A 23473-nucleotide genomic window follows, 5' to 3' on the forward strand; every position below is an offset into this window, starting at 1 on the left:
GAAGGAGGGAGGGAAGGAAGGAGGGAGGGAAGGCAGGAAGAAGGGAGGGAGGGAAGGGGAGGGAGGGGGGAAGGAACAAAGGAAGGAAGGAAGGAAGGAGGGAGGGAGGGGGAGGGAAGGAAGGAAGGAAGAAAGGAGGGAGGGAAGGGAGGGAGGGAGGAGGGAGGGAAGGGGAGGGAGGGAAGGAAAGAAGGAAGAAGGGAGGGAGGAGAGGGAGGGAGGGAGGGAGGAACAGAACAAAGTAATAAAGGAAAGAAGGGAGGAGGGAGGGAAGGAAGGAGGGAGGGAAGGCAGGAAGAAGGGAGGGAGGGAAGGGGAGGGAGGGGGGAAGGAACAAAGGAAGGAAGGAAGGAAGGAGGGAGGGAGGGAGGGATTGGAAGCCTTTGCAGCAGTTATAAGAACCATTGTAAATTTACCTCTGTCTTTAAACTTACACCGTGACTCTCTTCCTTCCATAATCTGTCCTGTCTAATCATCAAAACCATAAATCATAAGTTTATAAGTTCAATAAAGGTAGCTTTCATCTTTCCTCTAAACAAACAAGTCCATCTGGCCATCTCAGCATGTTCCATCATCTTCACCAACCATTCCTCCATTGTGGGTAGTGACTGCCAAACTTTCCCATCTTTGTGCCTCTCTACATGTTATCACATACGAAAACAACGTTCCATGACTTTCTTCCAGCCAATTGGCCATCGAGCCCAAGAGGAAGACTTCTGGCCTCCATTGTCTATTAATCTTTAAAAGCCTCTGGATCCCTGAAGGTATCTCAACCCAGGATTTTCCAGCTTATTTTTTTACATGATCATTAAGCATGACAAAAAAGTCCCTTCTGATCGTTCATATTTCCAACATAGACTTTGATATACGCGGAGACCATTTCCTCTGGTGTCCTATCCCAACCGTAAATCATTCCGCGTGGTTTATTTATTGATTTCCTTGCAACTCCAGCTTCTAAGAGAAGCAACTCTTGAGACCATCAAAACATAAGGAAACCGAGTCTACGGTTTTGAAGCTCACGCTCTTCTCCTTGGAGAACCTGTTCTTTAGTTGTAAAAAGAGAAAGAAAAGCAGGGAAAACATAGCGCTGAACATGTAGTTTTGCCTACCGTCTTGGAGATTATGGTTGGAGAATGATCTCGGGGAAGATACAATTGTCCACCCTGTAGATTTCCAGCCTGGCTAATCTGCGTTAACTTTGATTTATTCTGTGCCACCAACAGAAATGTTTCTACAGCTTTCCAAGTTCAATGACATCATTTTATTGAGATGTAAACTCAATAGCATAAATCAACATTTATCCCGCATAACCATGGGGGAAAAACAAAACCCAGTCCCTTCAAAATTCCCGCAGCCCTTCCTGCTCAGCAATTCTTGATTGGGCATTTAAACCATGAGACGGAAGCCGAATGTCAGGCTATAAACCATCATTTTGAAGTAGATTTGTGGGGCACATTAAACCCAAGACTCCTCGCATAAAAAGAGAAGGGGGTCGTTTCAGCGTCTTCACTGCAGGACTAAAAGCTTTGTGTTTTCTTTGTGATGGTGTTTCAGACAATATAAAACGCATTTCAGTTTCCTTTGGAGAGATGTGTGTCTTACCGAATGGCTGCAAATCATTTTTGATGAGAATTTTGGGGGGGCTGCGCCTTTTGCAAACCCTCCCAGGGGCTGCCGAGATCGGTTTTAAAATATTTTAATGAAATGAATAAAACACGTCAAATACAATCTTAAAATAACAGGCTTGGAATTACCGGTCCTTTCCCATTTAAAGAACCTATTTTCTCTGCTGTGTGTTTGAGTGAGGCTGGATCCCAGGAAGAATTTGAAGAGTTGATGGTATTTAACTCCAGGCGCGTTAACCAGAATGTATAAAGGTATTTCAAATGAATGTTGGAACTGTAAAAGTAAAGAAGGGAAATTTTATCGCTTATGGTGGATGTGTGTCAAAGCAAAGAAATATTGGAGTAGGGTTCATATTCTAATACATTCTTAAAGGGTATAAAATTCTTAAAGTGAACATAAAGATAAAACCAGAAACTTTTCTCTTGGGTTTAATGGGGAAAGACTTGGGGGGAACAAAAATTGAACTTTGATGTTATTTTTGTTGATGGCAGTAAGATTATTTTAGCCACAAAAATGGAAGGACATTTGGATCCCCATAACGGACAAAGGGCTGCAGAAGTTGATGGAGTAACTAAGCCAGAGATGGCTAGATGGGCTGCTTTGATCCAAGAAAAAAAATTTACAAATACTTTTATTTCTACTTGGAAACCGATTCTGGACTTTGTGCTCGAGGTGAGGGAAAAAATGAAACTTTGATTTTGGGTTTTACCCAGGAGTGAAATCCAGCAGGTTCTGACCGGTAATGGATATTTTGAGTAGTTCGGAGAACCAGCAAATACCACCTCAGGCTGGCCCCAGATTGGGGAGAGAATTGGGATTTTGCAGTAGCCTTCCCCCAGGAATGGGGTGGGAATGGAGATTTTGCAGTAGCTTTCCCCCAGGAGTGGGATAGGAATGGGGATTTTGCAGTATCCTTCCCCCAGGAGTGGGGAGGGAATGGAGATTTTGCAGTATCCTTCCCCCAGGAGTGGGGAGGGAATGGGGATTTTGCAGTATCCTTCCCCCAGGAGTGGGGAGGGAATGGAGATTTTGCAGTATCCTTCCCTCAGGAGTGGGGTGGGAATGGGGATTTTGCAGTATCCTTCCCCCAGGAGTGGGGAGGGAATGGAGATTTTGCAGTATCCGAATGGAGATTTTGCAGTATCCTTCCCCCAGGAGTGGGGAGGGAATGGGGATTTTGCAGTATCCTTCCCCCAGGAGTGGGGAGGGAATGGAGATTTTGCAGTATCCTTCCCCCAGGAGTGGGGTGGGAATGGGGATTTTGCAGTATCCTTCCCTCAGGAGTGGGGTGGGAATGGGGATTTTGCAGTATCCTTCCCCTGTCACGCTCACCAAGCCACGCCCACAGAACCGATAGTAAAAAAATTTGGATTTCACCACTGGTTTTACTGATTAGATAGGTTTGTCGTTATAGAAGTGGCTAGTTCATACTAGTAAACTTCTTTTTACTTTTTTAACCTTTTTTTACATAAAAGTAAAAAAAAATGAGGTTTGATGTTATTATCTTATTCTACTACACCAAAAGGAGTCGAGAGCCAATGCCTTTTCTTTCTTTTTCTCCCTTCTTTCCTACACTTCTCCTTTCCCCTTTCCCTCCCTTGTTTTTGCTACTATTTGCTTTCAAATAGTAGACCCTACACCATTTCTGACCAATGGCAGTCCAGTCTCTTCTTGAAAGCCTCCAGTGATGAAGCTCCCACAACTTCTGAAGGCAACTTCCGTTCCATGTGTTGATGGTTCTCACTGTCAGAAAGTTCCTCCTTATTTCTAGGTTGAATCTCTCCTTGATCAGTTTCCATCCATTGTTCCTTGTCTGGCCTTCAGGTGCCTTGGAAAACAGGTGGACCCCCTCCTCTATGTGGCAGGTTTCTGTCCCCCAACCCACCCATCTGGAGCCCAGTGCTAATAATACTGATTTAACTCACAGCATCCCATTGCAAGGGAAGGCTACCAAGCTAAGAACCATCTCTCCGACTCATAATTAAGAGGTCACTCCCAAATGGACAGCTGGTCAAAGGGTTGAAGTACAACCCACCAAGGTCCCTTCCATCCCTATTATTCTACATTCTATGTAGATGTCCTTTCTTGATCTCTTTCTTGATTTTTCTTTCTTGATCTTCCTTTCTGCTCTCCCATCCACCCAACTTCCTCCCTCCCTTCCTTCCATCCTTTTATCCATCATCTTCCTCCCTCCCTCCCTTCCATCCATCCATCCATTCACCCATCCTTCTCCTTCCTTCCTTCCTTCCTCCCCTCCTCCCTTCCATCCATCCATTCACCTATCCTTCTCCTTCCTTCCTTCCTTTCCTTCCTTCCTTCCATCCTTCCATCCATCCATCCTCTCCCTCCCTCCCATCCATCCATCCATCCATCCACCCATTCACCCATCCTTCTCCTTCCTTCCTTCCTCCCTTCCATCCATCCATCAATCCATTCACCTATCCTTCTCCTTCCTTCCTTCCTTCCTTTCCTTTCTTCCTTCCATCCTTTCATCCATCATCTCCCTCCTTCCCATCCATCCATCCACCCATTCACCCATCCTTCTCCTTCCTTCCTTCCTTCCTTCCTTCCTTCCTTCCTTCCTTCTTTCTTTCTTTCTTTCTTTCTTTCTTTCTTCCTTCCTTCCTTCCTTCCTTTCTTCCTTCCTTTCTTTCTCTTGGTCTCACCAACATTGGGGAACAATGTCCTTCCTTTTCCCAAGGCAGGGAACCCTACCTTGTTCTGCTCAGCTTTTGGTGAGGATTATGGAACTAGTTTCTGGTAATACAACCCTGGTTGTCTCCATTTTATTTGTGCTGTATTGTAGACCTCCAAGAGTTTTTTGTCTAAACCTCCCTGCAAATAAGCAAATAAGTGCAGACTGTTAATATATGTAAAGTGTTTTTTTTTTTACATGCATTAATGTCGGAAATATTGTCCAAATATTTGTATAATATTAACTTATTAAATTATAATCACAGCTTTGGGAGGTAAGAAAAAAATTGCAAAATGCAAAGCAATATTGTGATTTTATGGCGGCTGCTGTTGTTTAGCTAGTAGAGGATTTTTGGCATGGTATTTCATTAAAATAGCTTAAAATTTTATTACACAGGCACTATTATCGGCTACTTCACTTAGCCTTATTAGCCTAATGAGTCATTCTTTATATATATATATATATATATATATATATATATATATATATATATATATATATATATATATATATAATTTTATTAAAGTTTTTTTTTAAAAAAAAAGAAGATACAGACTAATATAATGTAAGAAAAAAAGAGAACAAAAGCAACTGAATACAAAATAGTTGTCGATTTTCTCTACGGCAGTTATAAATACAATTGTAAATTCAACTCTATTACTCTATAGTTACAACAAAACTCTGTAAAACTCATAAATTTATTTTCTCCTGCTTTATGTAAAAAGTCCATAAGGATTTTCCAGTCAGCAATAAACATAGATATCATCTTTTCCCTAATCAAAGGATTCAATTTAGCCACCTCATCTAATTCCATCATCTTCCTCATCCAATATTTCATTTTGTCTCTTGTCATTTAATGCCCTGAGTAGCTTTTTGAAAACTTAAGCACTTTTTTAAAAAAAAAAAAAATTCTATCATTTCAAATAATACTTTCCTTGCCTTTTATTAAAAATATAATTACCGTACATGGACCAAAATGTTTATTTGTATTTATTCAATTTGCACCTTGCTTGTCTAAACGTTAACAGTCAAGTTAATATATATGAATTTATGTATACGCATACAGCTGCAAACACATTCATATGAATATTAAAAAAAAAGTAGTAGATTTAATTAATCATTACAGCCCTGACAATCTTCTCTTCCAAACCAGCTTTCCAAGAGTAAAATACAGGACATATTAAGTTTTAAATTCAAAGAGTTATTATAGATTTGAGTTCATCTCAACTTCAATGTCGCAAATCTCAGACCAAAAATACAAGACTAACAATAAATTTGAAAGTTAGCATTTAGAAAGGCGACTCTGTTATAAAGTAGCTCTCCAGAATCTCTCCAAATATTTCTTGGAATTAATATCATACTTTTTTATGATATTAATAAATATTAATACTGCGTGGAAAATTATTTCCGGGTCAGACCAACACACAACAAACTCTTGAAAGGAAATGCACAGCAGAGTAGATGTTACCAACAGAAAGAAGCATTTGTAGCTCAGGGTTGAATGTGTGGGGTCCTTGGTGCTCTCTGAGCTGGGTTGCTTTCTTGAAGACGTTTCATTACCCAACTAGATAACATCATCAGTGCTAGAAGGGAATGGGGTTTGCTCTCTGTTATATACAAAAGGCTTGTCCTTGTATATAACACTCCCACCAGTATTGACATATATAGCAGAGAGCAAGCCACACTTCCTTCTATGGTAGCACAGATGATGTTACTGTTGTGACCCCGACTCCCGAGCCTGTCCTAACAGAGGAAGAGGACTCAGAAGGTGATGGGGAGGAACTGACAAGGTCTCCCTCTCCAGGACCCTCCTCCTCTCTGGCAATGCCTCAGGTTCCATCCGAAGGCCAGGAGGAACAGCCTGGGATGTGCCAGGAGGAAGGCACATCGGAGCACCAATTGATAGGGAGCAAGGAGGATGAATCCTGGCTTGATCCCAGGCAGCGTCGGAGGGAGAAGCGTGCGCAGCAATGGAAGATGCATGGGAGGGCCAGAGATTGAGCTGAGACACGGAGCCACGCCCCACCAGGAATAAAAGTGGGTGGGATTGCTCTTCAGGCTTTGTGACGGACAAAGTTAAACCTTGAAAGTCACATCGTGATCTCTGAAATTCAGCTTGGATATATTTTGGACTGAACATTGACTAAACTCTTGTCTCGTGGATAATTTGTTGCTCCTGGAACGGACTGAAGATAAGTCCTCTTCTGCTTTATGGGAGTGAAAACGGTCTTGGCAGGCATTCGGCAGTTTGCTGCCAAAACCTTGGTCTGCCAAGAATTCTAATCTGTTTACCTAATAAAATATTGGCAGGCGTGCTTGGTATTACGTTTGCCTGTGTGAGGAAGGGGGACAAAACAGTTACCCAGTTGGGTAATAAAATGTCTGCAAGAAAACAACCCAGCTCAGAGAGCACCAAGGACCATGCAATCCTCCTCCTCCTCCTACCCCTCCCTCCCTCCCTCCTAACACTGATGAAGTTACCTAGTGGGGTAATGAAATGTCTGCAGGACAACAACCAATCTCAGAGAGCACCAAGGATCCTCCGGAGTCCATCTTTTCTTCCCTCTCCATCTCCCAATGACCGTTCTCCAATTTCTCACATGACCATTGCTTGCTCTGTTTACATACAGTTAGGTTTTCTATAAATGGGCTGCAAAAATCTATTTGTCCACTAGAGGGGAGCAAAAACGTTGATGCTTCTACTTCTCCCTATCACCATCTAGTGGTAATCTGTAGCCTTGCAGCCCAAATACATAGTCCTACTCTCTCCCACGCTCCACGTTTTTCTTCAACACACGGCATCTTTTTCTGACAGCTGTAGAGGTCAGCTGTGCGATCTCAGAAAGAAGTCAGGTTGTCCTCAGATGTGGGCAGGCAGGTGCTATGAGTACATCCCACATGCTGTGAAGCATCTTGAACAGACTGAATCCAAAGCACAGCTCAGACCTAAAATAAACTTTTGTTGCTGCTTTTCATAACAAAGGAACAGCAATCCCACCGAGTAGTTAATAAAATCCATTTGCCAACTACTCATTCAAAGCAAAGTTTGAGCTGCAATCTTGGTCTTCCTAAGGGGTCTCCAATCCCAGCACAACAGAGTGGATACCAAAGGTGTGGGAATTACCCAGGTTCAACCTTATAATTATTGTTCAATTGTCTCTCAATTCTGATGAGGGTGAACATGCACAGATGTATAACAAGCTCTTGAATCTTTGCAAAATTCTAGCAAATACAGTACCACCTCCTAGGCAGATAATCGATTCTCCAGCAGTGATCCAATCTTAATAAAAGTAAGGGATAACAGAGAGAGAGAATGAGAGAGAGGGAGAGGGAGAGAGGGAGGGAGGGAGGGAGAAAGAGAGAGGGAGGGTGGGTGGGTGGGAGAGAGAAAGAGGGAGGGAGGGAGGGGGAGAGAAGTGAGATGAGAGATAGACAGAGAGGCAGAGAGAGAGATATATTAGACAGACAGATAGAAAGAGAGAGGGGGACAGAGAGAAGATAGAGAGACAGACAGACAGAGGGGAGGGGAGGGGAGGGGAGGGGAGAGGAGAGGAGAGGAGAGGAGAGGAGAGGAGAGAAGAGAAGAGAAGAGAAGAGAAGAGAAGAGAAGAGAAGAGAAGAGAAGAGAAGAGAAGAGAAGAGAAGAGAAACAATAGACAGACAGATAGAAAGACAAGGACAGAGAGAAAATAGATAGATAGATAGATAGATAGATAGATAGATAGATAGATAGATAGATAGATAGATAGATAGATAGATACATACATACATACATACATACATACATACATACATACATACATACTTTGGATAGATAGATACTTTGGATAGATAGATGATGGAGATAGGTAGGTAGGTAGAGATATAGAGATATAGAGAGAAGATATATATAAAGAGAGAAGATAGATAGAGAGAGAGAGAGATGAGAGAGAGAGGATAGGTAGGTAGATAGATAGATAGATATCAACAGAGAAGGACAGCAAGAGAGACAGACAGACAAGACACATTCACTAGCTAACTAAGCACCCCAATTACAGGTAGTCTTCGACTTACGGCTACAATTGAGCCCCAAATTTCTATTGCTGAGCGAGACATTTATTAAGTCACTCTTGCTCCATAATATGACCCTTCTTGCCACAGTTGTTAAGTTAGTCCCACGGTTGCTAAGTGAATCTGGCTTCCCCTTCAACTTTGCTTGTCCGAAGGGACGGTGTGACCCCGGGAACAATACAACCGTCCTAAATACGAGTCAGTTGACAGACATCTGAATTTTGATCACGTGACCCATGGAGATGCTGCAGCGGTCATAAGTGTGAAAAACAGCCCTAAGTCGCATTTTTCACTGTTGTAACTTCGAACAGTCACTAAATGAACCTTTGTAAGTCGAGGACTAGATAGGATGGCATGAGCAGCCCTCCCTCTCTTCCTCTTCCTCTCCAAAGCAAACCTTCTCCCAAAGTTGTAAGGCAGCAGGAAAGCGTTGCTCCCTTCCCACCTTTCTCCAACTTTGTGATTTTTATAACTATAACTTTATAATTATTCTTGGCACAATTATGGCCCTCTGGAGTAGACAAAGGGACATTTCGTAACTTTGCCATTCCTTCAGAGACTGATTTAATCCTGTCTCCAAGCTATTCCTGTGCTATTTACATTAGACAACATCATTTTTCTATCAGATATACATCCTGGCTCATTACTAGAAGTAGCGATTACTTCTCCTAATTAGTGTACATTCTACCGAATTGTTTAAAGGAGCCATTGCTTCCAAATGAGTGAGATGGGAACAGCCAAAGGGGTCCCAGGTGTGAAAATTTGTCTCCCAAGACTCAAAAATCATTTCCACCGTTTCTTCCATGAGGAGGGTACAAGTCACCACGATATTAAAAAAGATGTGGAGACTCTAGAAAGAGTGCAGAGAAGAGCAACCAGGATGATGAGGGGACTGGAGGCTAAAACATACGATGAACGGTTGCAGGAATTGAGCATGGCTAGTCTAGTGAAGAGAAGGACCAGGGGAGACATGATAGCAGTCTTCCAATATTTGAGGGGCTGCCACAGAGAGGAGGAAGGGGTTCAAGCTGTTTTCCAAGGCACCTGAAGGCCAGACAAGGAATAATGGATGGAAACTGATCAAGGAGAGATTCAACCTAGAAATAAGGAGAAACAGTGAGAACCATCAACCCATGGAACAGAAGTTGCCTTCAGAAGTTGTGGGAGCTTCATCACTGGAGGCTTTCAAGAAGAGACTGGACTGCCATCTGTCAGAAATGGTGTAGGGTCTCTTGCTTGGCCAGGGGGCTGGACTAGATGACCCAAAAGCTCCCTTCCAACTCTGTTAATCTGTTATCTGAGTGCAGAGAAGAGCAATGAAGGTGATTAGGGACTGGAGACTAAAACATATGAAGAACGGTTGCAGGAATTGGGTAGGTCTAGTCTGGTGAAAAGAAGGACTAGGGGTGACATGATGGCAGTCTTCTAATATTTGAGGGGCTGCCACAAAGAAGAGGGGGTCAAACTCTTCCCCAAAGCACCTGAAGGCAGGACAAGAAGCAACGGATGGAAACTCATCAAGGAGAGAAGCAACCTAGAACTAAGGAGAAATTCCTGACAGTGAGAACAATCAACCAGTGGAACAGGTTGTCTCCAGAAGTTGTGGGTGCTCTACTACTGGAAGTTTTCAAGAAGAGATTGAACAAGCATTTGTCTGAAATGGAATAGGGTCTCCTGCTTGAGCAGGGAGTTGGACTAGAAGACCTCCAACTCTGTTATTATGTTATTTTGTAAAGTCCCCTGCCTTACTTTAAATAATGGGAAAAGGTTAACATTAGAATCCTACATGAATTGAAGTCAACCTGTAGAGAATTATCACCGGAGATCAATTTTGTTGGAAGTAGACTTCACCCTTTGAATCCTGACAGCTGAAAAAAACAAGATTGTTTGGTAGCAATTTCAATATTAAATAGATTACGATGCAACCCACATTTATGGCCAAAGGTCCTCCTGACCCATGTCCCCCTAGAAATCCCTAAAGTCTCTTTCCTCGCCATCTTTTCCTTCCTACCCATTTGCCTCTTCTTCTACAATCACCCCCAAAATTCTTAATGCCGAGCCCCAGAAACACTGCCACCTCTGTAGGCTTCTAAGTTAACCTCTAATTAGCAAGCAGAATAATTTTGTGTACGGACATGGGCTCCCTCTTTTCATCCAGTTTTCTGCTTCGGGAAGCAATGATGTTGTCAGGAGTGAGATTTACCCTTTTATGAAAGCAACTTCACGTTGAAATACAGTCTTTACGTTCGCCCACTAACAAGGAGAGGAAGGAGTTGAAGGAAATGTCAGAATTGCTAAGCCCAGAACATCAATTTTGCACATTTCTGAGTTTTAATTAGGAGCTCCAGATATCTGCAGATGGCAGATCTACCAGAGGGCAGGTAGCATCTTCTGCTCAGACTTTGGTTCCCTAGAGAAAAAGTGAGCCAGGATGTCAGTCTGAATGACAGCTCAAAAATATCAAGTACAAAATCTGCAAGGGCCAGAGAGGCTCAGTGTGTTCTTCTGTCAACTAGGAATCTCAACAACTTCAGCTCCAACAATGACTCAAAAATTATCTGAGTCCAGCATGGCTTCTTGTTCATTTTCAGATAAACGCCTTCACCACATCTTTCAGTGGTTAAGCAATACCCCCAAACCACGTAAAACATTAAGGCATAGCAATAAGACCAGCGGCTATTTACGGGACCGCCTGCTACCACCAATAGCCTCCCACCGACCAGTACGCTCCCATAGAGAGGGGCTCCTCCGGGTGCCGTCGGCCAAACAATGTCGACTGGTGGCCCCCAGGGGGAGAGCCTTCTCTGTGGGGGCACCTACGATCTGGAACGAGCTCCCCCCGGAGATACGGAGGATTCCGGATCTGCGTACCTTCCGTCGCGCGCTTAAGACGTTTTTATTCCATCAAGCTGGCCTGACCTAAATTTTTCCTCTTTTTAAATGGAATTTTAAATTTGGTTTTAATTTATTGGGGTTTTAAAATGTCTCAGCCAAATTTATTTAATTAGTTTTATCTCCATTTTAAATTTTGTATCTATATGTTTTATTTTATGGCTGTTCACTGCCCTGAGTCCTTCGGGAGTAGGGCGGTATACAAATTTAATAAAAAGTAAAGTAAAGTAAATGTTTGCTTAGGAAGCATGGAGAAGTTTAGAAAAACCAACCAGATGGTTAGGTTCTCCTTGAAAAAGATGTAGAATTCTCATCAACTTCCCCGATTCAATTTTTTTCCTTCTCTTTGGAAGGAACGGCTAGCAGTGTTCCGATATCTCACAGTTTGCCACAAAGAAGAGGGAGTCAAGCTATTCTCCAAAGCACCAGAAGGCAGGACAAGAAGCAACGGATGGAAACTCATCAAAGAGAGAAACAACCTAGAAGTAAGGAGAAATTTCCTGACAGTGAGAATAATTAACCAGTGGAACAGCTTGCCACCAGAAGTTGTGAATGCCCCAACACTGGAAGTTTTTAAGAACAGATTAGACAATCATTTATCTGAAATGGTATGGGGTTTCCTACTTGAACAGGGGGTTGGACTAGAAGGCTTCCTAGGTCTAGTCTAGTCTAGTCTCTCTTCTACTCTACTCTACTCTACTCTACTCTACTCTACTCTACTCTACTCTACTCTACTCTACAGTCTAGTCTAGTCTATATCTTTATTCAAATTCAAATTTCTATACCGCCCTTCTCCTTTCGGACTCTATATTCTACGCAACTCTATTCTACTCTACTCTACAGTCTAGTCTAGTCTAGTCTAGTCTATATTCTACTCTACTCTACTCTACAGTCTAGTCTATATTCTACTCTACTCTACAGTCTAGTCTATATTCTACTCTACTCTACTCTACTCTACTCTACTCTACTCTACTCTACTCTATTCTATTCTATTCTATTCTATTCTATTCTATTCTATTCTATTCTATGATGAAATAGCTCCATATCCCCTTTGGATTCTGCTCCCATGCAGAAGAAAAAGCCAGAGCAGTGGGTGAGTAGAGAACTGCTCAAAGCCCCATTTTATGACCTTCCCTGCTGCAATTGTTAAGTGAACCCCTGTGGTTGTTAAATTAGCAACACGGTTGTGACAGTGAATCTGGCTTCCCCATTGACTTTGCTTGTCGCCAAAGGGGATCACATGACCCCAGGTCACTCCACTATGTCATTAATAGGAGCCAGTTGCAAAGCGTCTGAATTTTGATCACATGACCATGGAGATGGTGCATAAGAGTGGGAAATGGTCACAATTCATGGGGCTGCCCTTGAGGACCACTCGGAGGCTACAGCTGGTGCAAAATGCAGCCGCGCGGGTTGTGATGGGAGAATCCCGATACTCCCATGTTACACCCCTCCTGCGCGGTTTGCATTGGCTACCGGTTGCCCTCCAGGTGAGATTCAAGGTGCTGGTGATGACCTATAAAGCCCAACATGGCTTACGACCAGGATATTTGGCGGACCACCTACAGCCAGCAACGATAGCCCATCGCCCGGTTCGCGCCCATAGAGAGGGCCTACTCAGGGTGCCGTCGGCTAGACAGTGGCGGTTGGCGGCCCCCAGGGGTAGAGCCTTCTCGTTGGTGCACCCACCCTCTGGAATCAACTCCCCTTGGAGCTCTGACTAGCGCCTGACCTTCGCACCTTCCGCCGGGAATTAAAAACGTGGCTTTTCAAATCCCTTGACCTGAACTGATGATGGGGTTTTAATTGGTTTTAAGGGTTAATTTTAAATTTTTTTAGATTTTAGTCTTTATTTTATATTGTGGCTTGTGTTTTAATGTTGTGAGCCGCCCTGAGTCCATTGTGAGATAGGGCAGCATATAAACCGAATAAAATAAATAAATAAATAAATAAATTCACTTTTTTTTCAGTGATGTTGTAACTTTGAACGAACTGTTATTTTAAGCCAAGGAATTCTTGTATATTCGGTATAATAAAGTTAGCAGCCTTCTCTCAAACTGAGCTGCTCTGCTTGAATAAGGGTAGCTACATACTTATGGACGTGGTGGCTCAGTGGCTAAGATGCTGAGCTTGTCGATCGAAAGGTCGGCAGTTCAGCGGTTCGAATCCCTGGTGCCGCGTAACGGGGTGAGCTCCCATTACTTGTCCCAGCTTCTGCCAACCTAGCAGTTCGAAAGCACGTAAAAAAGGCAAGTAGAAAAATAGGGACCACCTTTGGTGGGAAGGGAACAGCGTTCCGTGCACCTTTGGCATTTAGTCATGCTGGCCACATGACCATGGAGACGTCTTCGGACAGCGCTGGCTCTTCGGTTTTGAAACGGAGATGAGCACCGCCCCCTAGAGTCGGGAACGACTAGCACATATGTGCAAGGGGAACCTTTACCTTTTACCTTTGCACACTTATATCCCAAAAAGAATTTTCCCAATGTTATTTATGGAGCTCTGCATCTTGTCTCCTCGTAGCAGACCCTTATTACGTTCAGTGCTATAATAAATTATTTCTATCTCCACCCCTTCACCGATGCAACACAAACTTACCAACATGGCATAAATCAAACCGGACAGGGCATCCATGCTTTTAAAAGCAAGGCACCGAGCTTCCATACATCATGCAGAATATCAATTTTTCACCAATATTGTGGGGTTTTTTCCTCTTTACCACAATAATTTGGTATTGATTTGGCATGACTGTTTCATGCCGCGTTTAATTTGTTCACTGGTTGCAGCGCGCGAATGGAAACCTGGGTGTAACGTTCACTTAGGTAATGGTTTCAAATGTTCAAAGCATTGGAAGTGCATTAAATTGCTATAATCTTCACCACTTAGAAAGAAAATGCATGAGATATGGTATTGTTAATCTGTTAATTTTGTTTTTGTTTCAAATGGGTACAAGGTTAATGGGTTCCATTCTTGCAAATGGGGGCCCAAAGTTCATAGGCAACATACATTTCGCTCAAAAAGCGGGAAGATTTAATATAACTGGAATCATTGGATGAATCACGTCTGGTTTGGTTCTGCAACCCAACAAGACAGACCCAGACTTCAGAGGATAGTTAGAACTACAGAAAAAACAATGGCTACCAACCTGCCTTCCATGGAGGACCTTATACTGCACGAGTCAAAAAGAGGGCTGTGAAAATATCTACAGACCCCTCACATCCTGGACATAAACTGTTTCAACTCCTATCCTCAAAACGTCACTACAGAGCACTGCACACCAAAACAACTAGACACAAGAACAGTTTTTTCCCGAACGCCATCACTCTGCTAAACAAATAATTCCCTCAACACTGTCAAACTATTTACTAAATCTGCACTACTATTAATCTTCTCATCATTCCCACCACCCATCTCCTCCCACTTATGACTGTATGACTGTAACTTTGTTGCTGGTATCCTGAAGATTTATATTGACTGTTTCCTAGTATGATTCGATTGCTTATTTGTACCCTATGACTATCATTAAGTGTTGTACCTTATGATTCTTGACAAATGTATCTTGTCTTTTTATGTACACTGAGAGCATATGCACCAAGACAAATTCCTTGTGTGTCCAATCACACTTGGTGAATAAATTCTATTCTATTCCATTCCATTCCATTCTATTCCATTCCATGTTTTCTATTCTATTCTATTCTATTCTATTCTATTCTATTCTATTCTATTCTATTCTATTCTCATTGTTTGTTAATACCTGAAGGCAGAAAAAGAAGCCATGGATGGAAACTAATCAAGAAGAAAACCAATCAAGAACTAAGGAATTTCCTGAGTTCAATTTATTAGTGGAACAACTTGCCACCAGAAGTTGTGGCTGCTCCGTCACTGGAGGGTTTTAAGAGGAGATTGGACAACCATTTGCCTGAAATGATGAAAGGTTTCCTGCTTGAACAGGGGGTTGGACTAGAAGGCCTCCAAGATCCCTTCTGCTTATTCTGTTATTATTCCCAAAATTGTCCCCAAAGGGCAAGTCTTTCCATGCTTAAAATTGTCTGAAAATACTTTTAGAAGGAGCAAGCTACAATCCTCACTTCCTGTCCCAAACATCACCCCTGGTTGCATATTTTAAATCCCCACCCGAATTCTAAGTGGGAAACAAATGCCCCCATTTATAATAAATGAGTGCGCGAAGAGAGAGAGAGAGAAAGAGAGATAGCCATCTGAAGAGTCTGCAGAAAGCGAAAAGGCCCAAGGCAAAGCATCACCGTAGAACACAACCATCCTTGTACTACTTGAAATAGATGTCATTTGCTATCAGTTTATCTCTCCATAAATCTTTCTGACCAAATCATGCTGTTCCTTAATAAATCACGTTGGGTGAGCTAAGCCCAAGCTTTGGAGGGTGGGAGGGGGAGGAGGAAACCCCTGGGGAAAAAGAAGAATCAATAAAAGCTTTATGTGCCGAAGGAAAAATCAGCCGGCTTGATGGGTATCATCAAAACACATTCCTCAATAACTAGGCTGAATCATCCGATCTGGGCACCAATTCCAGTTGAATCATTAGCTCAAGGAAGCGACGGGAGCTATTCGGATTAAGACCAATATTTGTAAAATACGAAGGAGGGCAAAGGGGAACAAGAACTTAAAGACAAAGGCTTTTCAAGGCCTTCTCTGATTTGGATGGAAGACACACCATCTTTTTTGCAAATCCACAGGGAAATATTTGCATGTCACCGAGAGGTTAGACCAATTCCATAGCTCCAAATTTACCCCGTTTCCCTGAAAATAAGACATCCCCTGATAATAAGCCCAATCGGGCTTTTGAGCACATGCACTAAAATAAGCCTCCCCCCCCCAAAAAAAAGTCCTTCCCGAAAATATTTAAACGCAGAGCTGGAAATCAGGTAAGATAGCAAGAGGAGCCCCATCTTGCTCCACGTGCCCCAAAATAATAAATAAAAATAATAAGACAAGAAAATAAGGCCAAGCACTTATTTCGGGGTTCATAAAAATATAAGGCACGGTAGGTACCTGTGCCCTCAATCCCTCTGCCGACCGAGGTAAATATATCAAGACATACACACACACACACACACACACACATGTACACATACATTTTTGGAGGGAACAAAACAAGTACCTTACGATGACAAGGGAGTAGGGCGGTATATAAATCTAATAAAACAAACAAACAAACAAACAAACAATTGAGCTCAAAATTTATATTGCTGAGCGAGACATTACTTTAGACTAGTCAAATACCAAATTGCATTGCAAAAATTGCAAAATTTCAGTCAAAACCTGGGAACCTTCTGTTGCTCCGCCATTTAAATAATCTAGAGCACTTATTTCCCCTTCTGTCCTGGCCAATTTTTACAGAGGCATGATTGAGAGCTTTTTATCAAACTGCATCCCTGTTTGGTTTGGTGGCAGCAGTGCCTTGGATAGAAAGTCCCTACAGAGAGTGGTGAGGACAGTGGAGATTATAGAAAGCTCACTTCCCGTTATTCAGGATACTGCTTATAAACGCTATGTGCTTAGAGCTCAAAGCATTGTTAGAGACTCTGTTTCTCTTGCTCCCCTCTGGGAGGCGGTTTCGGATTATTTCTAGCAGGACTACCAGATTCTGTAACAGCTTTGTTCCCTAGGTCATCTATCCGGGAAACTAACAAGATCTGTTTTTCTTGCCATAAACATGTATGCATCCAGACTAGACTGTGTTGTTTCCCTGTGTCATAGAATATATGTGGATATGTGCATAATTTTGTATTTATTTACTTATTTATTTATTTATATATTTATTTTATTTGTCACATTTATGTAATGTATATTGGAGGAGGTGACCCTTTGAGAGTTGTACGCAATGAAATTTCATTTTAACATATGCCAATTAGTGTACATTCAAAGTGACAATAAAGTTATTCCAAGTTCTAGTTTGCCTTCCTTATTTGTACTAACAGAATAACAGAATTGGAAGGGAAGGCTTCTACTCTAACATTATTCTCATTGGAAATCTACTCAGAGAATTACTACTGTACAGGTAGTCCTCGACCTACGACCACAACTGAGCCCAAAATTCCTGTTGCTAAGCAAGACAGTTGTTAAGTGTGTTTTGCCTCTTTTTACGACCTTTCTTGCTCTCAGGTTGTTAAGCGAATCACTTTCATGGATAACACAGTCGTTAAGTGAATCTGGCATCCCCATGGACTTGGCTCGTCAGAAGGTCGCAGAAGGGGCTCACGTGATCCTGGGAAAACTGCAACTGTCGTAAGTACATGCCAGTTGCCAAGCATTCAAATTTTAATCACATGACTGAGGGGATGCTGCAATTAATGTAAGCGTGAGAAACGGTCATTGCAATTTCAAATAGTCACTAAATGAATGGTTGCAAGTCTAGGACTACTTATATTACCTACACTAGCAGCCTTGTATCCACTGCACCATTAACATCTCCTCTTTTGTAGGGACGAGAAGTCCAGAAGTCCAAAACAGCTATTTGCAAAAGAACTGGTACCAAAACATTCCGATCCCAAACTTCGTCATCCAAGCCCACCGTCTCCTAGCTAGATTCCACAAAAAGAACCCAACCAAACTTTGGGAGGGGGGAATCTCACCCTGTTGTGGCCCGTCAGTGGCCTGTGCGGATTGTAGCTGATTCTGACAGCGAGGAGGCTGGTGTGGTGCTGCGCCAGCAGGCTGTGCAGCTGGCGCTCGAGTCAGACAGTGAGGAGACTGGAGAAGATATGGTGCCAGAGGCGGGGATTCAGCCAGGGCCTTCAGAACCTCCAGAAGCTCCTTTAAGTGAAGAGGACGAAGAGGAGGAGCCTCTTCTCGATGCACGGGTGCGCAGAGCTGCCAAAAGGCAGGAGTGGCTCCTCAGGAGGAGGTCTCCTCGAGAGTAAGGCTTGGAGCTAATTGGCTACTCCCTTAGCCTATTTAAGGAGGAATGCCGACTGAAGCAATTTGTAGGGAACAACTTTAGTTCACTCTACTTCGTGTCTGGATTCTCTGCAAATTGCTTCTGGGCTTTCTGCCAACCATAGTAAGATTGTGATTACTTTCTCTTTGGTTTCTTGTAGGCTGTTAAGAAAGTTTATTAACAGCCTTTGTTTTGAAAAAGACTGAGTTATTTTAGTAAATTTAAGTTTTGTACAAACTTTGTGTGCGCTGTGTTCTTTGGGGTCCGTAGCTGGGGCAGAACACACCCATAAATAATATACTTGTTCTCAAATTGTTCTTGCTTTGCATTGGTCGCCTTCAAGAAGTGAGGGAGGCTGAATGTCAACTCGTGACATTCCTTCCAGAAGTCCATAATCCTCCCATCCTGATGGTGTCCAAGAAGTAATCAAAACGTAGGCTTTATCTCCTGGTCTGAGGAACCCCCTACTGGTTCTTCTCTGGAAATTATTTGAGGTGTTGTGTTTATCTTTGTACGTAAGCAGGATTGTTTTTCTCTTGGTTTACTTTCTATTTTTATGGTCTTTTATTTGATAATGTAAACCCACCCAAAGTCATCTGGAATTGAACAGCATCTGTGATTAAATAAATAAACACTCCACGTTCAAACTCTGATTTTTTTTTTCCTTTCCATTTAAAGGCTTATATAGTTTTTTTAAGACCACTTAAATTAAATCTGAGGATGTTTTCCAGGGTCCATGGGAGGGAAAAAATACACGGATTTATTCTATATGGGTTTGCCTGGTCCTTTCTATATAGTGCTTTTAGTGCCCTGTGAAGACCTTTTCATTCAGCCAAGCTTTTAAAATAATGTATAATTGGACCGAGCATTTCCATTCAAATTCACGTTTCAACAGTGCAGTGAGTGGCATTCTTTTTATTACTTTATGCTGCGTATTTATTTATTTATCTTAAAAGCTTCGGAAAGCTGCACAACAATTGTGGGCGGCGCACAAAATGGCAAATAGCTGTATCGTATTTATTGGTAATCTTCTTTTATCCAACAGCTGGGAGGGAGGGAGGGAGGGAGGGAGGGAGGGAGGGAGGGAGGGAGGGAGGGAGGGAGGAAGGGAGGGATGGATGGCTCAAGAGACAGAAAATAACATGACAAATAAAACAAGGAAGAACTCATTTCTATCTTCTTTAGACATTTAAATACAGAATCTCACTGTAGAGGGGCAGATATAGTACATGATCCCATTTACAAGTAACTCTCAAGTATATAAATTAACAGAGTTTGAAGGGACCTTTTGGTCATCTAGTCCAACCCTCCACCTGCCCGCCCAACAGGAGTACCTACACCATTTCTGACAGATGGCAGTCCAGTCTCTTCTTGAAAGCTTCCAGTGTAATTCTTTCACCGAATAGTAACCAAGATCACAAACTGATTGACATTATCTCTTTTCACAAAGTTTCAGGCAATATTATCCACGGGTCAAAAGAACACAATAGCCAGGATTTACACAAACATTTATCCCCCACACACAATCCCCAACTGGTTTAAAATAAAAATAATTCTAATCAATATCCCGGTTATATCGTTCTTTATTATGTCGCTCCACAGTCAAGATCCGTAAATAAAATCTGACTTCTGTTAATAACGGTTCCCGCAGAATAAACCAAACCAGCTCTGATAAAATCTCTAATTCAGTTACCGCGAAGATACTATATTTTCTTTTATCTACGTTCCGCAAGGACAGCTCAGAAATATGGATTACCTCAACCCTATTTTAATATTCACTTTTGTCCTGTGAGATTAGATAGACTGAGGAAAGAAGATCAATTCGAAACAGCCTTTGAATTGAAAAAAAATCACAGTGTGGTTTATTTTAAAAAAGAACAAACTTAGAATATCCAGCAACTCTAAGTAATTATTATGAAATCATATTCATCATAAGAGATCACCTATAAGCTATCTCAACCAACGAAGATTATATCAAAATAATGAAACACGTTCAGCAACATCACGATTCAAATGTCAGCCTTGCAGGCTTAAAAGTCATAAAATGGGGCCAAACTCACTTAACAACTTTTTTCACTTAACAACCATACTCGACTGTGATTGTAAGACGAGGACTACCCTGTATCTTCACAAATCTTGAGTTATGACACTAGATTTGTGACTTAGGCCTCCATCCAGTGATGGAATTCCAATTTTTTTACTACCAGTTCTTTGGGCATGGTTTGGTGGGTGTGGCAGGAGAAGGATACTGCAAAATCACCATTCCTTCCCCACTCCTGGGGGAAGGATATTGCAAAATTTCCATTCCCACCCCACTCCAGGGGAAGGATACTGCAAAATCCCCATTCCCTCCCACTCCTGGGGGGAGGATATTGCAAAATCTTCATTCCCACCCCACTCCAGGGGAAGGATATTGCAAAATCTCCATTCCTACCCCACTCCTGAGGCCAGCCAGAGGTGGTATTTGCCGGTTCTCTGAACTACTCAAAATTTCCATTACCGGTTCTCCGAACTGCTCAAAATTTTTGCTACCGGTTCTCCAGACCCTGTCAGAACCTGCTGAATAGCACCCCTGCCTCCATCCCAGGAAAGCTTAAATTAGCATGGAAATATTTCAAAATATAGATAATGAAGTAAACACTGTAAAAGAGGGTGGGGGGGAAATACATACAAATCAGGGTACCAAATAAGAACACTAAACCTTTATTTGAAACTTAAACACAGAGGTGCAACCATTAAATAATCTCAGTTAAATCAGATGTACCGTATTTCCCCAAAAATAAGACCGGATCTTATATTAATTTTTTGCTCCAAAAGATGCATTAGGGCTTATTTTCCAGTTAGGTCTTATTTTCGGGGAAACACAGTATTAAATAACACATTTATTATTAAAATGTATACGATGCAAAACAAACAGGAAAAACGTGGCCAAATGCAGTCAACAATACTGAAAAAAGTTATTGCATAATTTTTATTACATCCACAGCTTAATTTCCTCACAATAATCTTCCGCCTCAAGATTTTCACCTTGAGAGATTTCATCTTATTACTACGTCCCAATCGGCGGTCACCCAAGAGGAATATGACAAAATTCCAGTCTTTTTGAAATCATTTCACTCCCACTAAATCCATATGGATTTCTGGAGGAAAAAAAAAGAACCCCTCAGATATAGAGAAAATTAGCTACACCCAGGGGAAATAAAGAAGTAATATTTATGGAGCCAACTACCGCAGTTTGGATTTTACGAGCTTGTGAAACAGAGTTTTTGGGAGAAAGGGCTTAAAACAAAATAGGAGAAAATGTAGTTCATGGTATAGATTGTCCTTGATTTACAATTGTCTATTTAGTGACCGTTTGAAGCAACAACAGCACTGGAAAATGTGACTTATGACCATTTTTCGGAGTTATGACTGTTGCAGCATGCCCATGGCCACATGATCAAAATATTATTATACAAAAATAATACCCACCCACCCCAATTCACAACCGGAGAATAATCCATCATCTACCAGCTAATGAAAACAAAAAATAAGAACAACAGAATAACAGAGTTCGAAGGGACCTTGAAGGTCTCCAACCCTCTGCTCAAGCAGGAAACCCTAAAAAAATGATAATGGCGAGATTACGTGTTAAATTAAGATAATTTTTCTACACTGGAAAGGAGGAGAGAAGGAAGCTAGCGAACTTCTGACATGAAATATTACCTTCTGGTATAGGCTATTTGAGTTTGAGTCAAGCCAAATGTTTAGATTTAACCATAACCGTAAGTAAATAATACCTTTATTAATTTCTTTTATTTACTTACTTACTTACTTACTTACTTACTTACTTACTTACTTACTTACTTATTTATTTATTTATTTATTTATTTATTTATTTATTTATTTATTTATTTATTTATTTATTTATATATGCCGCCCTTCTCCGGAGACTCAGGGCAGCTTACAATGCGTTAAGCAATAGCCTTCATACTTTTATCTATTTTATACAAAGTCAGCTTTGATCAATACAAAGGTGGAAGGGATGCTTTTGAATTATACAGTGCATTTTGGATGACACCTGATTTGAACGAGGGCCAGGTGACACAGCTTATTTATTTTAAGATGTTCTTTTTTATAAAAAAAAAAACCCTACATTTAGTTACAATGGCCTCTAATAGACACATTATCAACTTAAATCCAAGTACAGTAATTTGGCTGACTCCGACATCAGGCTGAACGTAAACTAACTTCCCGCTAATCCATAAGTTTCCAAATTTTCGGTACTTAACAAACTAATGAGACGTGACCAATTTAGCATCTTTTAGCCTTACATGCTATTTGGAGAGTCTTAACCCAGACTGGTTTCCGTTCGCTGCCAATTCTGTAAGACCTGCTCTAAGCCTCACTCGAGACACAAGAATCAGGCCACAGGCACAACAAAATAACAGAATAATAGTTGATGGGACCTTGGAGGTCTTCTAGTCCAACCCCCTGCTCAAAAGCAGGAAACCGTAGAACATTTCAGACAATGGTTGTCCAATCTCTTCTTTTAAAGTTTGAATTGTTTATTATCTGGACTTCCATGCATGGAGATCGTTCCCCTCTGATTAGATTGTACTTAGAACAAGCTTGGCAACATGATGATTTATGGACTTCAATTCAATTGTAAATTGAGGACTACCTGTACTGAAAAGAGTCCCGCAAAATCAGAAAGAAAAAGGCTGAGGCTCAGATTAGGCTGGAAAATTCTGGCCATCTTAAAAGTTGCCAAAGCTGAGAAGCATTTATCCTAAAAGCATCACTGAGCCATGGTGATGCAGTGGTTAGAGTGCAGCACGGCAGGCTACTTCTGCTGCCTGCTGGCTGGCTGCAATTTGATAGTTCGAATCTCACCAGGCTCAAGGTTGACTCAGCCTTCCGTCCTTCTGAGGTGGGTAAAATGAGGACCCAGATTGTTGGGGGCAAGAGGCTAACTCTGTAAACCGCTTAGGGAGGGCTGTGAAGCACTGTGAAGCGGTATATAAGTCTAAGTGCTATTGCTCTTCCTTTTCCTTCCTTCCTTCCTTCCTTCCTTCCTTCCTTCCTTCCTTCCTTCCTTCCTTTCCAGTGGTTAGAATGCAGTATTGCAAGCTAACTCTGCCCACAGTCTGGAGTTCAAACCTGACTAGCTAAAGATTGACTCAGCCTTCCGTCTTTCCAAGATGGGTAAAAGGAGGACCCAGACTGTTGGGGGGCAAGAGGCTGACTCTGTAAACCGCTTAGAGAGGGCTGTAAAAGCACTGTGAAGCAGTTTATAAGTCTAAGTGCTATTG

At 41.8% G+C, this 23473-nt stretch overlaps 1 protein-coding gene across 11 annotated transcripts in view; it reads right to left on the reverse strand.

The window, feature by feature from the left end:
* Positions 1 to 23473, reverse strand: part of ENOX1 (ecto-NOX disulfide-thiol exchanger 1) — a 427344-nt gene that overhangs the window by 363824 nt on the left and 40047 nt on the right. The window contains exon 2 of one of the 11 annotated variants that reach the window (XM_087895583.1): positions 4342 to 4461. The exons of the other annotated variants lie outside the window; for them this stretch is intronic. The gene's annotated coding sequence lies outside the window, so the exon portion shown is untranslated. The remainder of the gene's footprint in view (positions 1 to 4341; positions 4462 to 23473) is intronic. 11 annotated transcript variants of the gene reach the window in all.

Source organism: Pantherophis guttatus, chromosome 5 (genome assembly GCF_059756535.1).
Source record: "Pantherophis guttatus breed Tessera chromosome 5, ASM5975653v1, whole genome shotgun sequence".
Taxonomy (NCBI): Eukaryota; Metazoa; Chordata; class Lepidosauria; order Squamata; family Colubridae; genus Pantherophis; species Pantherophis guttatus.